This window comes from Hyla sarda, unplaced genomic scaffold, assembly GCF_029499605.1.
Source record: "Hyla sarda isolate aHylSar1 unplaced genomic scaffold, aHylSar1.hap1 scaffold_1415, whole genome shotgun sequence".
NCBI classification, from domain to species: domain Eukaryota; kingdom Metazoa; phylum Chordata; class Amphibia; order Anura; family Hylidae; genus Hyla; species Hyla sarda.
In genome coordinates this window covers 23456-40961 of record NW_026608045.1, presented here as the reverse complement: position 1 = coordinate 40961, position 17506 = coordinate 23456, and the positions used below count along the sequence as shown (strand labels likewise).

The 17506-nt window shown below is 43.3% G+C and overlaps 10 pseudogenes; all 10 read left to right on the top strand.

The window, feature by feature from the left end:
* Nucleotides 1-996: 996 nt before the first annotated feature.
* On the top strand, nt 997-1260 carry LOC130307039 (U2 spliceosomal RNA; annotated as a pseudogene).
* Nucleotides 1261-2737: 1477 nt separating this feature from the next.
* LOC130307070 (U2 spliceosomal RNA) lies at nt 2738-3002 on the top strand (annotated as a pseudogene).
* A 1476-nt stretch (nt 3003-4478) lies between these two features.
* On the top strand, nt 4479-4744 carry LOC130307073 (U2 spliceosomal RNA; annotated as a pseudogene).
* Nucleotides 4745-6214: 1470 nt separating this feature from the next.
* LOC130307037 (U2 spliceosomal RNA) lies at nt 6215-6478 on the top strand (annotated as a pseudogene).
* Nucleotides 6479-7956: 1478 nt separating this feature from the next.
* Nucleotides 7957-8220, top strand: LOC130307036 (U2 spliceosomal RNA; annotated as a pseudogene).
* A 1473-nt stretch (nt 8221-9693) lies between these two features.
* LOC130307069 (U2 spliceosomal RNA) lies at nt 9694-9958 on the top strand (annotated as a pseudogene).
* A 1475-nt stretch (nt 9959-11433) lies between these two features.
* Nucleotides 11434-11688, top strand: LOC130307026 (U2 spliceosomal RNA; annotated as a pseudogene).
* Nucleotides 11689-13180: 1492 nt separating this feature from the next.
* LOC130307035 (U2 spliceosomal RNA) lies at nt 13181-13444 on the top strand (annotated as a pseudogene).
* A 1483-nt stretch (nt 13445-14927) lies between these two features.
* Nucleotides 14928-15191, top strand: LOC130307063 (U2 spliceosomal RNA; annotated as a pseudogene).
* Nucleotides 15192-16688: 1497 nt separating this feature from the next.
* LOC130307034 (U2 spliceosomal RNA) lies at nt 16689-16952 on the top strand (annotated as a pseudogene).
* Nucleotides 16953-17506: the final 554 nt, after the last annotated feature.

The following is a 17506-nucleotide window of genomic DNA, read 5'->3' as shown; positions in this document are numbered from 1 at the left end:
GCATTAGTGCTATGACAGGGTCTGAAGAAGAAGAAGAAGAAGAAGAAGACGGAAAAAAATATATATAAAAAGAAAAAGAGAGAGAGAGAGAGAGACTGACTTAGTGAGCGAGTGAGTGAGAGAGTGAGAGTGAGTGAGAGTGAATGAGTGAGTGATTGAGTGAGTGAGTGAGTGAGTGAGAACAAATGAGTTAAAGCAAGTGAGTGAGAGAGATCAATGAATGAAAGTCTGAATGACAGAAAGAAAAAAGGATGAAGAAAGAAGCATGAAGAAAAAAAAATGTATATGGAGTTGCTGACATGAGTGCAATCTACAAAGCCGTTGAGGCTGATCCTCATGGGAGGATTATTGCACCAGGACCCTTAGCACTTTTAAAATGCCATTCAATGCCACGGGCTAGATGTAAACTGCAGATGACCATGTTGTGGTAGTTACCATGGATACCCAAGTGATGTGTGAGCTAACACATAGGCCCAACAGATTCCAAGAAGGCCAGAATCACCAGCGGCACCACCATCGATTGTCAGGTCACCCGGATTCAGCAAATACCAGAGTCCAAAATGATGCAGGTTTATACTGTTAATTTTCAGTTTATCGTTACAGTTGGTGTTATTCCATGTCGGAAGGGACGCAGCTACAGCCAGTGGGGTAACTAGAGACAGGCAGGCAGCTATGTGCAACAAAGGTAGGCGTGTTGTTTTCATATGCAGATCTGAAATATTGTCTTATATGCAAGAGGAGGAGTGATGGGGGTTCAGGCAAAAGCCAGGCTATGGATTGCATTGCTAAATGCTCCATCAGAGTGCAATGGTCGCCTGTCCTTTTTTTAAGTGATGATGTGGGTTTAGCCTGTGCTGTATGTATGTATGGGTGGCTGACTGCCACCCACCCAGAAAGTGTATGGGAGGCTGGTTGGCTGCCAGCCTTCCTTCCATTCCTATGAGTAATGTGAGTGCTCATGAAGGGGACATGGTTGGGTCCACCCCTTTCCCGGTTATCCCCTCTAGGCCTTTTGGCTTAGATCAAGTGTAAAAAAAGAAAGGATCTTGCGACAGATCGCATCCTGAGGCACGTTTTTTTTTGTGTGAATACTTGCACTTGGGTGACTTGTGAGCACATACTGATACATACGTTCCCTATCTGGGGACCATAAATTAAATGGATTTTTGAGAAAGGGAGCTGATTTGGAAGCTTGCTTCTGTCGCCCTATGCATTGACCCGATGTGGCAGTATCTTCGGGTAGTGAACAGTGCACCACCCCATTCCAGTGTTAAACAAGAAAGATTCTCATTTAATCCTCCGTGGGTGAGAATTTGAGTTTGAGAATTGGAGACCAAAATGATGAGTTGCACTGACTGGTTTATGAACGTCTATTCATTTAGCGTTTTAATGACCATGTTTGCACACTGATTGGTGTAAAAAAATAAAATAAAACTAAATAATAATAATCTAGCACACCTGTGCAGGTTTGACATGACATGACAGGTAGCTGTCTTGTGGGTGGTGCTGAATCCTGTTAAATGACATGAGGGTCTCATGCCTATACACAAGGGTGTGTCATTGCTGTTGCTTGACCATGCATTGGTTTCTGTGGTCAGTGAATGATAAAAACAAAATTTACCATCCATTGATGGATGGGAAATCCGCCATGAGGCATTTGTTTTTAGAAACTGCTGCTCACAACCAATGTTGCAATGGAGTGTCTCCATCTGCTGGTGGTATTGGAAAGGCATTAGTGCTATGACAGGGTCTGAAGAAGAAGAAGAAGAAGAAGAAGAAGACGGAAAAAAATATATATAAAAAGAAAAAGAGAGAGAGAGAGAGAGACTGACTTAGTGAGCGAGTGAGTGAGAGAGTGAGAGTGAGTGAGAGTGAATGAGTGAGTGAGTGATTGAGTGAGTGAGTGAGTGAGTGAGTGAGAACAAATGAGTTAAAGCAAGTGAGTGAGAGAGATCGAATGAATGAAAGTCTGAATGACAGAAAGAAAAAAGGATGAAGAAAGAAGCATGAAGAAAAAAAAATGTATATGGAGTTGCTGACATGAGTGCAATCTACAAAGCCGTTGAGGCTGATCCTCATGGGAGGATTATTGCACCAGGACCCTTAGCACTTTTAAAATGCCATTCAATGCCACGGGCTAGATGTAAACTGCAGATGACCATGTTGTGGTAGTTACCATGGATACCCAAGTGATGTGTGAGCTAACACATAGGCCCAACAGATTCCAAGAAGGCCAGAATCACCAGCGGCACCACCATCGATTGTCAGGTCACCCGGATTCAGCAAATACCAGAGTCCAAAATGATGCAGGTTTATACTGTTAATTTTCAGTTTATCGTTACAGTTGGTGTTATTCCATGTCGGAAGGGACGCAGCTACAGCCAGTGGGGTAACTAGAGACAGGCAGGCAGCTATGTGCAACAAAGGTAGGCGTGTTGTTTTCATATGCAGATCTGAAATATTGTCTTATATGCAAGAGGAGGAGTGATGGGGGTTCAGGCAAAAGCCAGGCTATGGATTGCATTGCTAAATGCTCCATCAGAGTGCAATGGTCGCCTGTCCTTTTTTTAAGTGATGATGTGGGTTTAGCCTGTGCTGTATGTATGTATGGGTGGCTGACTGCCACCCACCCAGAAAGTGTATGGGAGGCTGGTTGGCTGCCAGCCTTCCTTCCATTCCTATGAGTAATGTGAGTGCTCATGAAGGGGACATGGTTGGGTCCACCCCTTTCCCGGTTATCCCCTCTAGGCCTTTTGGCTTAGATCAAGTGTAAAAAAAGAAAGGATCTTGCGACAGATCGCATCCTGAGGCACGTTTTTTTTTTGTGTGAATACTTGCACTTGGGTGACTTGTGAGCACATACTGATACATACGTTCCCTATCTGGGGACCATAAATTAAATGGATTTTTGAGAAAGGGAGCTGATTTGGAAGCTTGCTTCTGTCGCCCTATGCATTGACCCGATGTGGCAGTATCTTCGGGTAGTGAACAGTGCACCACCCCATTCCAGTGTTAAACAAGAAAGATTCTCATTTAATCCTCCGTGGGTGAGAATTTGAGTTTGAGAATTGGAGACCAAAATGATGAGTTGCACTGACTGGTTTATGAACGTCTATTCATTTAGCGTTTTAATGACCATGTTTGCACACTGATTGGTGTAAAAAAATAAAATAAAACTAAATAATAATAATCTAGCACACCTGTGCAGGTTTGACATGACATGACAGGTAGCTGTCTTGTGGGTGGTGCTGAATCCTGTTAAATGACATGAGGGTCTCATGCCTATACACAAGGGTGTGTCATTGCTGTTGCTTGACCATGCATTGGTTTCTGTGGTCAGTGAATGATAAAAACAAAATTTACCATCCATTGATGGATGGGAAATCCGCCATGAGGCATTTGTTTTTAGAAACTGCTGCTCACAACCAATGTTGCAATGGAGTGTCTCCATCTGCTGGTGGTATTGGAAAGGCATTAGTGCTATGACAGGGTCTGAAGAAGAAGAAGAAGAAGAAGAAGAAGAAGACGGAAAAAAATATATATAAAAAGAAAAAGAGAGAGAGAGAGAGAGACTGACTTAGTGAGCGAGTGAGTGAGAGAGTGAGAGTGAGTGAGAGTGAATGAGTGAGTGAGTGATTGAGTGAGTGAGTGAGTGAGTGAGAACAAATGAGTTAAAGCAAGTGAGTGAGAGAGATCGAATGAATGAAAGTCTGAATGACAGAAAGAAAAAAGGATGAAGAAAGAAGCATGAAGAAAAAAAAATGTATATGGAGTTGCTGACATGAGTGCAATCTACAAAGCCGTTGAGGCTGATCCTCATGGGAGGATTATTGCACCAGGACCCTTAGCACTTTTAAAATGCCATTCAATGCCACGGGCTAGATGTAAACTGCAGATGACCATGTTGTGGTAGTTACCATGGATACCCAAGTGATGTGTGAGCTAACACATAGGCCCAACAGATTCCAAGAAGGCCAGAATCACCAGCGGCACCACCATCGATTGTCAGGTCACCCGGATTCAGCAAATACCAGAGTCCAAAATGATGCAGGTTTATACTGTTAATTTTCAGTTTATCGTTACAGTTGGTGTTATTCCATGTCGGAAGGGACGCAGCTACAGCCAGTGGGGTAACTAGAGACAGGCAGGCAGCTATGTGCAACAAAGGTAGGCGTGTTGTTTTCATATGCAGATCTGAAATATTGTCTTATATGCAAGAGGAGGAGTGATGGGGGTTCAGGCAAAAGCCAGGCTATGGATTGCATTGCTAAATGCTCCATCAGAGTGCAATGGTCGCCTGTCCTTTTTTTAAGTGATGATGTGGGTTTAGCCTGTGCTGTATGTATGTATGGGTGGCTGACTGCCACCCACCCAGAAAGTGTATGGGAGGCTGGTTGGCTGCCAGCCTTCCTTCCATTCCTATGAGTAATGTGAGTGCTCATGAAGGGGACATGGTTGGGTCCACCCCTTTCCCGGTTATCCCCTCTAGGCCTTTTGGCTTAGATCAAGTGTAAAAAAAAAGAAAGGATCTTGCGACAGATCGCATCCTGAGGCACGTTTTTTTTTGTGTGAATACTTGCACTTGGGTGACTTGTGAGCACATACTGATACATACGTTCCCTATCTGGGGACCATAAATTAAATGGATTTTTGAGAAAGGGAGCTGATTTGGAAGCTTGCTTCTGTCGCCCTATGCATTGACCCGATGTGGCAGTATCTTCGGGTAGTGAACAGTGCACCACCCCATTCCAGTGTTAAACAAGAAAGATTCTCATTTAATCCTCCGTGGGTGAGAATTTGAGTTTGAGAATTGGAGACCAAAATGATGAGTTGCACTGACTGGTTTATGAACGTCTATTCATTTAGCGTTTTAATGACCATGTTTGCACACTGATTGGTGTAAAAAAATAAAATAAAACTAAATAATAATAATCTAGCACACCTGTGCAGGTTTGACATGACATGACAGGTAGCTGTCTTGTGGGTGGTGCTGAATCCTGTTAAATGACATGAGGGTCTCATGCCTATACACAAGGGTGTGTCATTGCTGTTGCTTGACCATGCATTGGTTTCTGTGGTCAGTGAATGATAAAAACAAAATTTACCATCCATTGATGGATGGGAAATCCGCCATGAGGCATTTGTTTTTAGAAACTGCTGCTCACAACCAATGTTGCAATGGAGTGTCTCCATCTGCTGGTGGTATTGGAAAGGCATTAGTGCTATGACAGGGTCTGAAGAAGAAGAAGAAGAAGAAGAAGACGGAAAAAAATATATATAAAAAGAAAAAGAGAGAGAGAGAGACTGACTTAGTGAGCGAGTGAGTGAGAGAGTGAGAGTGAGTGAGAGTGAATGAGTGAGTGAGTGATTGAGTGAGTGAGTGAGTGAGTGAGTGAGAACAAATGAGTTAAAGCAAATGAGTGAGAGAGATCGAATGAATGAAAGTCTGAATGACAGAAAGAAAAAAGGATGAAGAAAGAAGCATGAAGAAAAAAAAATGTATATGGAGTTGCTGACATGAGTGCAATCTACAAAGCCGTTGAGGCTGATCCTCATGGGAGGATTATTGCACCAGGACCCTTAGCACTTTTAAAATGCCATTCAATGCCACGGGCTAGATGTAAACTGCAGATGACCATGTTGTGGTAGTTACCATGGATACCCAAGTGATGTGTGAGCTAACACATAGGCCCAACAGATTCCAAGAAGGCCAGAATCACCAGCGGCACCACCATCGATTGTCAGGTCACCCGGATTCAGCAAATACCAGAGTCCAAAATGATGCAGGTTTATACTGTTAATTTTCAGTTTATCGTTACAGTTGGTGTTATTCCATGTCGGAAGGGACGCAGCTACAGCCAGTGGGGTAACTAGAGACAGGCAGGCAGCTATGTGCAACAAAGGTAGGCGTGTTGTTTTCATATGCAGATCTGAAATATTGTCTTATATGCAAGAGGAGGAGTGATGGGGGTTCAGGCAAAAGCCAGGCTATGGATTGCATTGCTAAATGCTCCATCAGAGTGCAATGGTCGCCTGTCCTTTTTTTAAGTGATGATGTGGGTTTAGCCTGTGCTGTATGTATGTATGGGTGGCTGACTGCCACCCACCCAGAAAGTGTATGGGAGGCTGGTTGGCTGCCAGCCTTCCTTCCATTCCTATGAGTAATGTGAGTGCTCATGAAGGGGACATGGTTGGGTCCACCCCTTTCCCGGTTATCCCCTCTAGGCCTTTTGGCTTAGATCAAGTGTAAAAAAAGAAAGGATCTTGCGACAGATCGCATCCTGAGGCACGTTTTTTTTTGTGTGAATACTTGCACTTGGGTGACTTGTGAGCACATACTGATACATACGTTCCCTATCTGGGGACCATAAATTAAATGGATTTTTGAGAAAGGGAGCTGATTTGGAAGCTTGCTTCTGTCGCCCTATGCATTGACCCGATGTGGCAGTATCTTCGGGTAGTGAACAGTGCACCACCCCATTCCAGTGTTAAACAAGAAAGATTCTCATTTAATCCTCCGTGGGTGAGAATTTGAGTTTGAGAATTGGAGACCAAAATGATGAGTTGCACTGACTGGTTTATGAACGTCTATTCATTTAGCGTTTTAATGACCATGTTTGCACACTGATTGGTGTAAAAAAATAAAATAAAACTAAATAATAATAATCTAGCACACCTGTGCAGGTTTGACATGACATGACAGGTAGCTGTCTTGTGGGTGGTGCTGAATCCTGTTAAATGACATGAGGGTCTCATGCCTATACACAAGGGTGTGTCATTGCTGTTGCTTGGCCATGCATTGGTTTCTGTGGTCAGTGAATGATAAAAACAAAATTTACCATCCATTGATGGATGGGAAATCCGCCATGAGGCATTTGTTTTTAGAAACTGCTGCTCACAACCAATGTTGCAATGGAGTGTCTCCATCTGCTGGTGGTATTGGAAAGGCATTAGTGCTATGACAGGGTCTGAAGAAGAAGAAGAAGAAGAAGAAGAAGAAGAAGAAGACGGAAAAAAATATATATAAAAAGAAAAAGAGAGAGAGAGAGACTGACTTAGTGAGCGAGTGAGTGAGAGAGTGAGAGTGAGTGAGAGTGAATGAGTGAGTGAGTGATTGAGTGAGTGAGTGAGTGAGTGAGAACAAATGAGTTAAAGCAAGTGAGTGAGAGAGATCGAATGAATGAAAGTCTGAATGACAGAAAGAAAAAAGGATGAAGAAAGAAGCATGAAGAAAAAAAAATGTATATGGAGTTGCTGACATGAGTGCAATCTACAAAGCCGTTGAGGCTGATCCTCATGGGAGGATTATTGCACCAGGACCCTTAGCACTTTTAAAATGCCATTCAATGCCACGGGCTAGATGTAAACTGCAGATGACCATGTTGTGGTAGTTACCATGGATACCCAAGTGATGTGTGAGCTAACACATAGGCCCAACAGATTCCAAGAAGGCCAGAATCACCAGCGGCACCACCATCGATTGTCAGGTCACCCGGATTCAGCAAATACCAGAGTCCAAAATGATGCAGGTTTATACTGTTAATTTTCAGTTTATCGTTACAGTTGGTGTTATTCCATGTCGGAAGGGACGCAGCTACAGCCAGTGGGGTAACTAGAGACAGGCAGGCAGCTATGTGCAACAAAGGTAGGCGTGTTGTTTTCATATGCAGATCTGAAATATTGTCTTATATGCAAGAGGAGGAGTGATGGGGGTTCAGGCAAAAGCCAGGCTATGGATTGCATTGCTAAATGCTCCATCAGAGTGCAATGGTCGCCTGTCCTTTTTTTAAGTGATGATGTGGGTTTAGCCTGTGCTGTATGTATGTATGGGTGGCTGACTGCCACCCACCCAGAAAGTGTATGGGAGGCTGGTTGGCTGCCAGCCTTCCTTCCATTCCTATGAGTAATGTGAGTGCTCATGAAGGGGACATGGTTGGGTCCACCCCTTTCCCGGTTATCCCCTCTAGGCCTTTTGGCTTAGATCAAGTGTAAAAAAAGAAAGGATCTTGCGACAGATCGCATCCTGAGGCACGTTTTTTTTTGTGTGAATACTTGCACTTGGGTGACTTGTGAGCACATACTGATACATACGTTCCCTATCTGGGGACCATAAATTAAATGGATTTTTGAGAAAGGGAGCTGATTTGGAAGCTTGCTTCTGTCGCCCTATGCATTGACCCGATGTGGCAGTATCTTCGGGTAGTGAACAGTGCACCACCCCATTCCAGTGTTAAACAAGAAAGATTCTCATTTAATCCTCCGTGGGTGAGAATTTGAGTTTGAGAATTGGAGACCAAAATGATGAGTTGCACTGACTGGTTTATGAACGTCTATTCATTTAGCGTTTTAATGACCATGTTTGCACACTGATTGGTGTAAAAAAATAAAATAAAACTAAATAATAATAATCTAGCACACCTGTGCAGGTTTGACATGACATGACAGGTAGCTGTCTTGTGGGTGGTGCTGAATCCTGTTAAATGACATGAGGGTCTCATGCCTATACACAAGGGTGTGTCATTGCTGTTGCTTGACCATGCATTGGTTTCTGTGGTCAGTGAATGATAAAAACAAAATTTACCATCCATTGATGGATGGGAAATCCGCCATGAGGCATTTGTTTTTAGAAACTGCTGCTCACAACCAATGTTGCAATGGAGTGTCTCCATCTGCTGGTGGTATTGGAAAGGCATTAGTGCTATGACAGGGTCTGAAGAAGAAGAAGAAGAAGAAGAAGAAGACGGAAAAAAATATATATAAAAAGAAAAAGAGAGAGAGAGAGAGAGACTGACTTAGTGAGCGAGTGAGTGAGAGAGTGAGAGTGAGTGAGAGTGAATGAGTGAGTGAGTGATTGAGTGAGTGAGTGAGTGAGTGAGAACAAATGAGTTAAAGCAAGTGAGTGAGAGAGATCGAATGAATGAAAGTCTGAATGACAGAAAGAAAAAAGGATGAAGAAAGAAGCATGAAGAAAAAAAAATGTATATGGAGTTGCTGACATGAGTGCAATCTACAAAGCCGTTGAGGCTGATCCTCATGGGAGGATTATTGCACCAGGACCCTTAGCACTTTTAAAATGCCATTCAATGCCACGGGCTAGATGTAAACTGCAGATGACCATGTTGTGGTAGTTACCATGGATACCCAAGTGATGTGTGAGCTAACACATAGGCCCAACAGATTCCAAGAAGGCCAGAATCACCAGCGGCACCACCATCGATTGTCAGGTCACCCGGATTCAGCAAATACCAGAGTCCAAAATGATGCAGGTTTATACTGTTAATTTTCAGTTTATCGTTATAGTTGGTGTTATTCCATGTCGGAAGGGACGCAGCTACAGCCAGTGGGGTAACTAGAGACAGGCAGGCAGCTATGTGCAACAAAGGTAGGCGTGTTGTTTTCATATGCAGATCTGAAATATTGTCTTATATGCAAGAGGAGGAGTGATGGGGGTTCAGGCAAAAGCCAGGCTATGGATTGCATTGCTAAATGCTCCATCAGAGTGCAATGGTCGCCTGTCCTTTTTTTAAGTGATGATGTGGGTTTAGCCTGTGCTGTATGTATGTATGGGTGGCTGACTGCCACCCACCCAGAAAGTGTATGGGAGGCTGGTTGGCTGCCAGCCTTCCTTCCATTCCTATGAGTAATGTGAGTGCTCATGAAGGGGACATGGTTGGGTCCACCCCTTTCCTGGTTATCCCCTCTAGGCCTTTTGGCTTAGATCAAGTGTAAAAAAAGAAAGGATCTTGCGACAGATCGCATCCTGAGGCACGTTTTTTTTTTGTGTGAATACTTGCACTTGGGTGACTTGTGAGCACATACTGATACATACGTTCCCTATCTGGGGACCATAAATTAAATGGATTTTTGAGAAAGGGAGCTGATTTGGAAGCTTGCTTCTGTCGCCCTATGCATTGACCCGATGTGGCAGTATCTTCGGGTAGTGAACAGTGCACCACCCCATTCCAGTGTTAAACAAGAAAGATTCTCATTTAATCCTCCGTGGGTGAGAATTTGAGTTTGAGAATTGGAGACCAAAATGATGAGTTGCACTGACTGGTTTATGAACGTCTATTCATTTAGCGTTTTAATGACCATGTTTGCACACTGGTGTAAAAAAATAAAATAAAACTAAATAATAATAATCTAGCACACCTGTGCAGGTTTGACATGACATGACAGGTAGCTGTCTTGTGGGTGGTGCTGAATCCTGTTAAATGACATGAGGGTCTCATGCCTATACACAAGGGTGTGTCATTGCTGTTGCTTGACCATGCATTGGTTTCTGTGGTCAGTGAATGATAAAAACAAAATTTACCATCCATTGATGGATGGGAAATCCGCCATGAGGCATTTGTTTTTAGAAACTGCTGCTCACAACCAATGTTGCAATGGAGTGTCTCCATCTGCTGGTGGTATTGGAAAGGCATTAGTGCTATGACAGGGTCTGAAGAAGAAGAAGAAGAAGAAGAAGAAGAAGAAGACGGAAAAAAATATATATAAAAAGAAAAAGAGAGAGAGAGAGAGAGACTGACTTAGTGAGCGAGTGAGTGAGAGAGTGAGAGTGAGTGAGAGTGAATGAGTGAGTGAGTGATTGAGTGAGTGAGTGAGTGAGTGAGAACAAATGAGTTAAAGCAAGTGAGTGAGAGAGATCGAATGAATGAAAGTCTGAATGACAGAAAGAAAAAAGGATGAAGAAAGAAGCATGAAGAAAAAAAAATGTATATGGAGTTGCTGACATGAGTGCAATCTACAAAGCCGTTGAGGCTGATCCTCATGGGAGGATTATTGCACCAGGACCCTTAGCACTTTTAAAATGCCATTCAATGCCACGGGCTAGATGTAAACTGCAGATGACCATGTTGTGGTAGTTACCATGGATACCCAAGTGATGTGTGAGCTAACACATAGGCCCAACAGATTCCAAGAAGGCCAGAATCACCAGCGGCACCACCATCGATTGTCAGGTCACCCGGATTCAGCAAATACCAGAGTCCAAAATGATGCAGGTTTATACTGTTAATTTTCAGTTTATCGTTACAGTTGGTGTTATTCCATGTCGGAAGGGACGCAGCTACAGCCAGTGGGGTAACTAGAGACAGGCAGGCAGCTATGTGCAACAAAGGTAGGCGTGTTGTTTTCATATGCAGATCTGAAATATTGTCTTATATGCAAGAGGAGGAGTGATGGGGGTTCAGGCAAAAGCCAGGCTATGGATTGCATTGCTAAATGCTCCATCAGAGTGCAATGGTCGCCTGTCCTTTTTTTAAGTGATGATGTGGGTTTAGCCTGTGCTGTATGTATGTATGGGTGGCTGACTGCCACCCACCCAGAAAGTGTATGGGAGGCTGGTTGGCTGCCAGCCTTCCTTCCATTCCTATGAGTAATGTGAGTGCTCATGAAGGGGACATGGTTGGGTCCACCCCTTTCCCGGTTATCCCCTCTAGGCCTTTTGGCTTAGATCAAGTGTAAAAAAAGAAAGGATCTTGCGACAGATCGCATCCTGAGGCACGTTTTTTTTTGTGTGAATACTTGCACTTGTGAGCACATACTGATACATACGTTCCCTATCTGGGGACCATAAATTAAATGGATTTTTGAGAAAGGGAGCTGATTTGGAAGCTTGCTTCTGTCGCCCTATGCATTGACCCGATGTGGCAGTATCTTCGGGTAGTGAACAGTGCACCACCCCATTCCAGTGTTAAACAAGAAAGATTCTCATTTAATCCTCCGTGGGTGAGAATTTGAGTTTGAGAATTGGAGACCAAAATGATGAGTTGCACTGACTGGTTTATGAACGTCTATTCATTTAGCGTTTTAATGACCATGTTTGCACACTGATTGGTGTAAAAAAATAAAATAAAACTAAATAATAATAATCTAGCACACCTGTGCAGGTTTGACATGACATGACAGGTAGCTGTCTTGTGGGTGGTGCTGAATCCTGTTAAATGACATGAGGGTCTCATGCCTATACACAAGGGTGTGTCATTGCTGTTGCTTGACCATGCATTGGTTTCTGTGGTCAGTGAATGATAAAAACAAAATTTACCATCCATTGATGGATGGGAAATCCGCCATGAGGCATTTGTTTTTAGAAACTGCTGCTCACAACCAATGTTGCAATGGAGTGTCTCCATCTGCTGGTGGTATTGGAAAGGCATTAGTGCTATGACAGGGTCTGAAGAAGAAGAAGAAGAAGAAGAAGAAGAAGAAGAAGAAGAAGACGGAAAAAAATATATATAAAAAGAAAAAGAGAGAGAGAGAGAGAGACTGACTTAGTGAGCGAGTGAGTGAGAGAGTGAGAGTGAGTGAGAGTGAATGAGTGAGTGAGTGATTGAGTGAGTGAGTGAGTGAGTGAGTGAGAACAAATGAGTTAAAGCAAGTGAGTGAGAGAGATCGAATGAATGAAAGTCTGAATGACAGAAAGAAAAAAGGATGAAGAAAGAAGCATGAAGAAAAAAAAATGTATATGGAGTTGCTGACATGAGTGCAATCTACAAAGCCGTTGAGGCTGATCCTCATGGGAGGATTATTGCACCAGGACCCTTAGCACTTTTAAAATGCCATTCAATGCCACGGGCTAGATGTAAACTGCAGATGACCATGTTGTGGTAGTTACCATGGATACCCAAGTGATGTGTGAGCTAACACATAGGCCCAACAGATTCCAAGAAGGCCAGAATCACCAGCGGCACCACCATCGATTGTCAGGTCACCCGGATTCAGCAAATACCAGAGTCCAAAATGATGCAGGTTTATACTGTTAATTTTCAGTTTATCGTTACAGTTGGTGTTATTCCATGTCGGAAGGGACGCAGCTACAGCCAGTGGGGTAACTAGAGACAGGCAGGCAGCTATGTGCAACAAAGGTAGGCGTGTTGTTTTCATATGCAGATCTGAAATATTGTCTTATATGCAAGAGGAGGAGTGATGGGGGTTCAGGCAAAAGCCAGGCTATGGATTGCATTGCTAAATGCTCCATCAGAGTGCAATGGTCGCCTGTCCTTTTTTTAAGTGATGATGTGGGTTTAGCCTGTGCTGTATGTATGTATGGGTGGCTGACTGCCACCCACCCAGAAAGTGTATGGGAGGCTGGTTAGCTGCCAGCCTTCCTTCCATTCCTATGAGTAATGTGAGTGCTCATGAAGGGGACATGGTTGGGTCCACCCCTTTCCCGGTTATCCCCTCTAGGCCTTTTGGCTTAGATCAAGTGTAAAAAAAGAAAGGATCTTGCGACAGATCGCATCCTGAGGCACGTTTTTTTTTGTGTGAATACTTGCACTTGGGTGACTTGTGAGCACATACTGATACATACGTTCCCTATCTGGGGACCATAAATTAAATGGATTTTTGAGAAAGGGAGCTGATTTGGAAGCTTGCTTCTGTCGCCCTATGCATTGACCCGATGTGGCAGTATCTTCGGGTAGTGAACAGTGCACCACCCCATTCCAGTGTTAAACAAGAAAGATTCTCATTTAATCCTCCGTGGGTGAGAATTTGAGTTTGAGAATTGGAGACCAAAATGATGAGTTGCACTGACTGGTTTATGAACGTCTATTCATTTAGCGTTTTAATGACCATGTTTGCACACTGATTGGTGTAAAAAAATAAAATAAAACTAAATAATAATAATCTAGCACACCTGTGCAGGTTTGACATGACATGACAGGTAGCTGTCTTGTGGGTGGTGCTGAATCCTGTTAAATGACATGAGGGTCTCATGCCTATACACAAGGGTGTGTCATTGCTGTTGCTTGACCATGCATTGGTTTCTGTGGTCAGTGAATGATAAAAACAAAATTTACCATCCATTGATGGATGGGAAATCCGCCATGAGGCATTTGTTTTTAGAAACTGCTGCTCACAACCAATGTTGCAATGGAGTGTCTCCATCTGCTGGTGGTATTGGAAAGGCATTAGTGCTATGACAGGGTCTGAAGAAGAAGAAGAAGAAGAAGAAGAAGAAGAAGACGGAAAAAAATATATATAAAAAGAAAAAGAGAGAGAGAGAGAGAGACTGACTTAGTGAGCGAGTGAGTGAGAGAGTGAGAGTGAGTGAGAGTGAATGAGTGAGTGAGTGATTGAGTGAGTGAGTGAGTGAGTGAGTGAGAACAAATGAGTTAAAGCAAGTGAGTGAGAGAGATCGAATGAATGAAAGTCTGAATGACAGAAAGAAAAAAGGATGAAGAAAGAAGCATGAAGAAAAAAAAATGTATATGGAGTTGCTGACATGAGTGCAATCTACAAAGCCGTTGAGGCTGATCCTCATGGGAGGATTATTGCACCAGGACCCTTAGCACTTTTAAAATGCCATTCAATGCCACGGGCTAGATGTAAACTGCAGATGACCATGTTGTGGTAGTTACCATGGATACCCAAGTGATGTGTGAGCTAACACATAGGCCCAACAGATTCCAAGAAGGCCAGAATCACCAGCGGCACCACCATCGATTGTCAGGTCACCCGGATTCAGCAAATACCAGAGTCCAAAATGATGCAGGTTTATACTGTTAATTTTCAGTTTATCGTTACAGTTGGTGTTATTCCATGTCGGAAGGGACGCAGCTACAGCCAGTGGGGTAACTAGAGACAGGCAGGCAGCTATGTGCAACAAAGGTAGGCGTGTTGTTTTCATATGCAGATCTGAAATATTGTCTTATATGCAAGAGGAGGAGTGATGGGGGTTCAGGCAAAAGCCAGGCTATGGATTGCATTGCTAAATGCTCCATCAGAGTGCAATGGTCGCCTGTCCTTTTTTTAAGTGATGATGTGGGTTTAGCCTGTGCTGTATGTATGTATGGGTGGCTGACTGCCACCCACCCAGAAAGTGTATGGGAGGCTGGTTGGCTGCCAGCCTTCCTTCCATTCCTATGAGTAATGTGAGTGCTCATGAAGGGGACATGGTTGGGTCCACCCCTTTCCCGGTTATCCCCTCTAGGCCTTTTGGCTTAGATCAAGTGTAAAAAAAGAAAGGATCTTGCGACAGATCGCATCCTGAGGCACGGTTTTTTTTGTGTGAATACTTGCACTTGGGTGACTTGTGAGCACATACTGATACATACGTTCCCTATCTGGGGACCATAAATTAAATGGATTTTTGAGAAAGGGAGCTGATTTGGAAGCTTGCTTCTGTCGCCCTATGCATTGACCCGATGTGGCAGTATCTTCGGGTAGTGAACAGTGCACCACCCCATTCCAGTGTTAAACAAGAAAGATTCTCATTTAATCCTCCGTGGGTGAGAATTTGAGTTTGAGAATTGGAGACCAAAATGATGAGTTGCACTGACTGGTTTATGAACGTCTATTCATTTAGCGTTTTAATGACCATGTTTGCACACTGATTGGTGTAAAAAAATAAAATAAAACTAAATAATAATAATCTAGCACACCTGTGCAGGTTTGACATGACATGACAGGTAGCTGTCTTGTGGGTGGTGCTGAATCCTGTTAAATGACATGAGGGTCTCATGCCTATACACAAGGGTGTGTCATTGCTGTTGCTTGACCATGCATTGGTTTCTGTGGTCAGTGAATGATAAAAACTAAATTTACCATCCATTGATGGATGGGAAATCCGCCATGAGGCATTTGTTTTTAGAAACTGCTGCTCACAACCAATGTTGCAATGGAGTGTCTCCATCTGCTGGTGGTATTGGAAAGGCATTAGTGCTATGACAGGGTCTGAAGAAGAAGAAGAAGAAGAAGAAGAAGAAGAAGAAGAAGAAGAAGAAGAAGACGGAAAAAAATATATATAAAAAGAAAAAGAGAGAGAGAGAGAGAGACTGACTTAGTGAGCGAGTGAGTGAGAGAGTGAGAGTGAGTGAGAGTGAATGAGTGAGTGAGTGATTGAGTGAGTGAGTGAGTGAGTGAGAACAAATGAGTTAAAGCAAGTGAGTGAGAGAGATCGAATGAATGAAAGTCTGAATGACAGAAAGAAAAAAGGATGAAGAAAGAAGCATGAAGAAAAAAAAATGTATATGGAGTTGCTGACATGAGTGCAATCTACAAAGCCGTTGAGGCTGATCCTCATGGGAGGATTATTGCACCAGGACCCTTAGCACTTTTAAAATGCCATTCAATGCCACGGGCTAGATGTAAACTGCAGATGACCATGTTGTGGTAGTTACCATGGATACCCAAGTGATGTGTGAGCTAACACATAGGCCCAACAGATTCCAAGAAGGCCAGAATCACCAGCGGCACCACCATCGATTGTCAGGTCACCCGGATTCAGCAAATACCAGAGTCCAAAATGATGCAGGTTTATACTGTTAATTTTCAGTTTATCGTTACAGTTGGTGTTATTCCATGTCGGAAGGGACGCAGCTACAGCCAGTGGGGTAACTAGAGACAGGCAGGCAGCTATGTGCAACAAAGGTAGGCGTGTTGTTTTCATATGCAGATCTGAAATATTGTCTTATATGCAAGAGGAGGAGTGATGGGGGTTCAGGCAAAAGCCAGGCTATGGATTGCATTGCTAAATGCTCCATCAGAGTGCAATGGTCGCCTGTCCTTTTTTTAAGTGATGATGTGGGTTTAGCCTGTGCTGTATGTATGTATGGGTGGCTGACTGCCACCCACCCAGAAAGTGTATGGGAGGCTGGTTGGCTGCCAGCCTTCCTTCCATTCCTATGAGTAATGTGAGTGCTCATGAAGGGGACATGGTTGGGTCCACCCCTTTCCCGGTTATCCCCTCTAGGCCTTTTGGCTTAGATCAAGTGTAAAAAAAGAAAGGATCTTGCGACAGATCGCATCCTGAGGCACGTTTTTTTTTGTGTGAATACTTGCACTTGGGTGACTTGTGAGCACATACTGATACATACGTTCCCTATCTGGGGACCATAAATTAAATGGATTTTTGAGAAAGGGAGCTGATTTGGAAGCTTGCTTCTGTCGCCCTATGCATTGACCCGATGTGGCAGTATCTTCGGGTAGTGAACAGTGCACCACCCCATTCCAGTGTTAAACAAGAAAGATTCTCATTTAATCCTCCGTGGGTGAGAATTTGAGTTTGAGAATTGGAGACCAAAATGATGAGTTGCACTGACTGGTTTATGAACGTCTATTCATTTAGCGTTTTAATGACCATGTTTGCACACTGATTGGTGTAAAAAAATAAAATAAAACTAAATAATAATAATCTAGCACACCTGTGCAGGTTTGACATGACATGACAGGTAGCTGTCTTGTGGGTGGTGCTGAATCCTGTTAAATGACATGAGGGTCTCATGCCTATACACAAGGGTGTGTCATTGCTGTTGCTTGACCATGCATTGGTTTCTGTGGTCAGTGAATGATAAAAACAAAATTTACCATCCATTGATGGATGGGAAATCCGCCATGAGGCATTTGTTTTTAGAAACTGCTGCTCACAACCAATGTTGCAATGGAGTGTCTCCATCTGCTGGTGGTATTGGAAAGGCATTAGTGCTATGACAGGGTCTGAAGAAGAAGAAGAAGAAGACGGAAAAAAATATATATAAAAAGAAAAAGAGAGAGAGAGAGA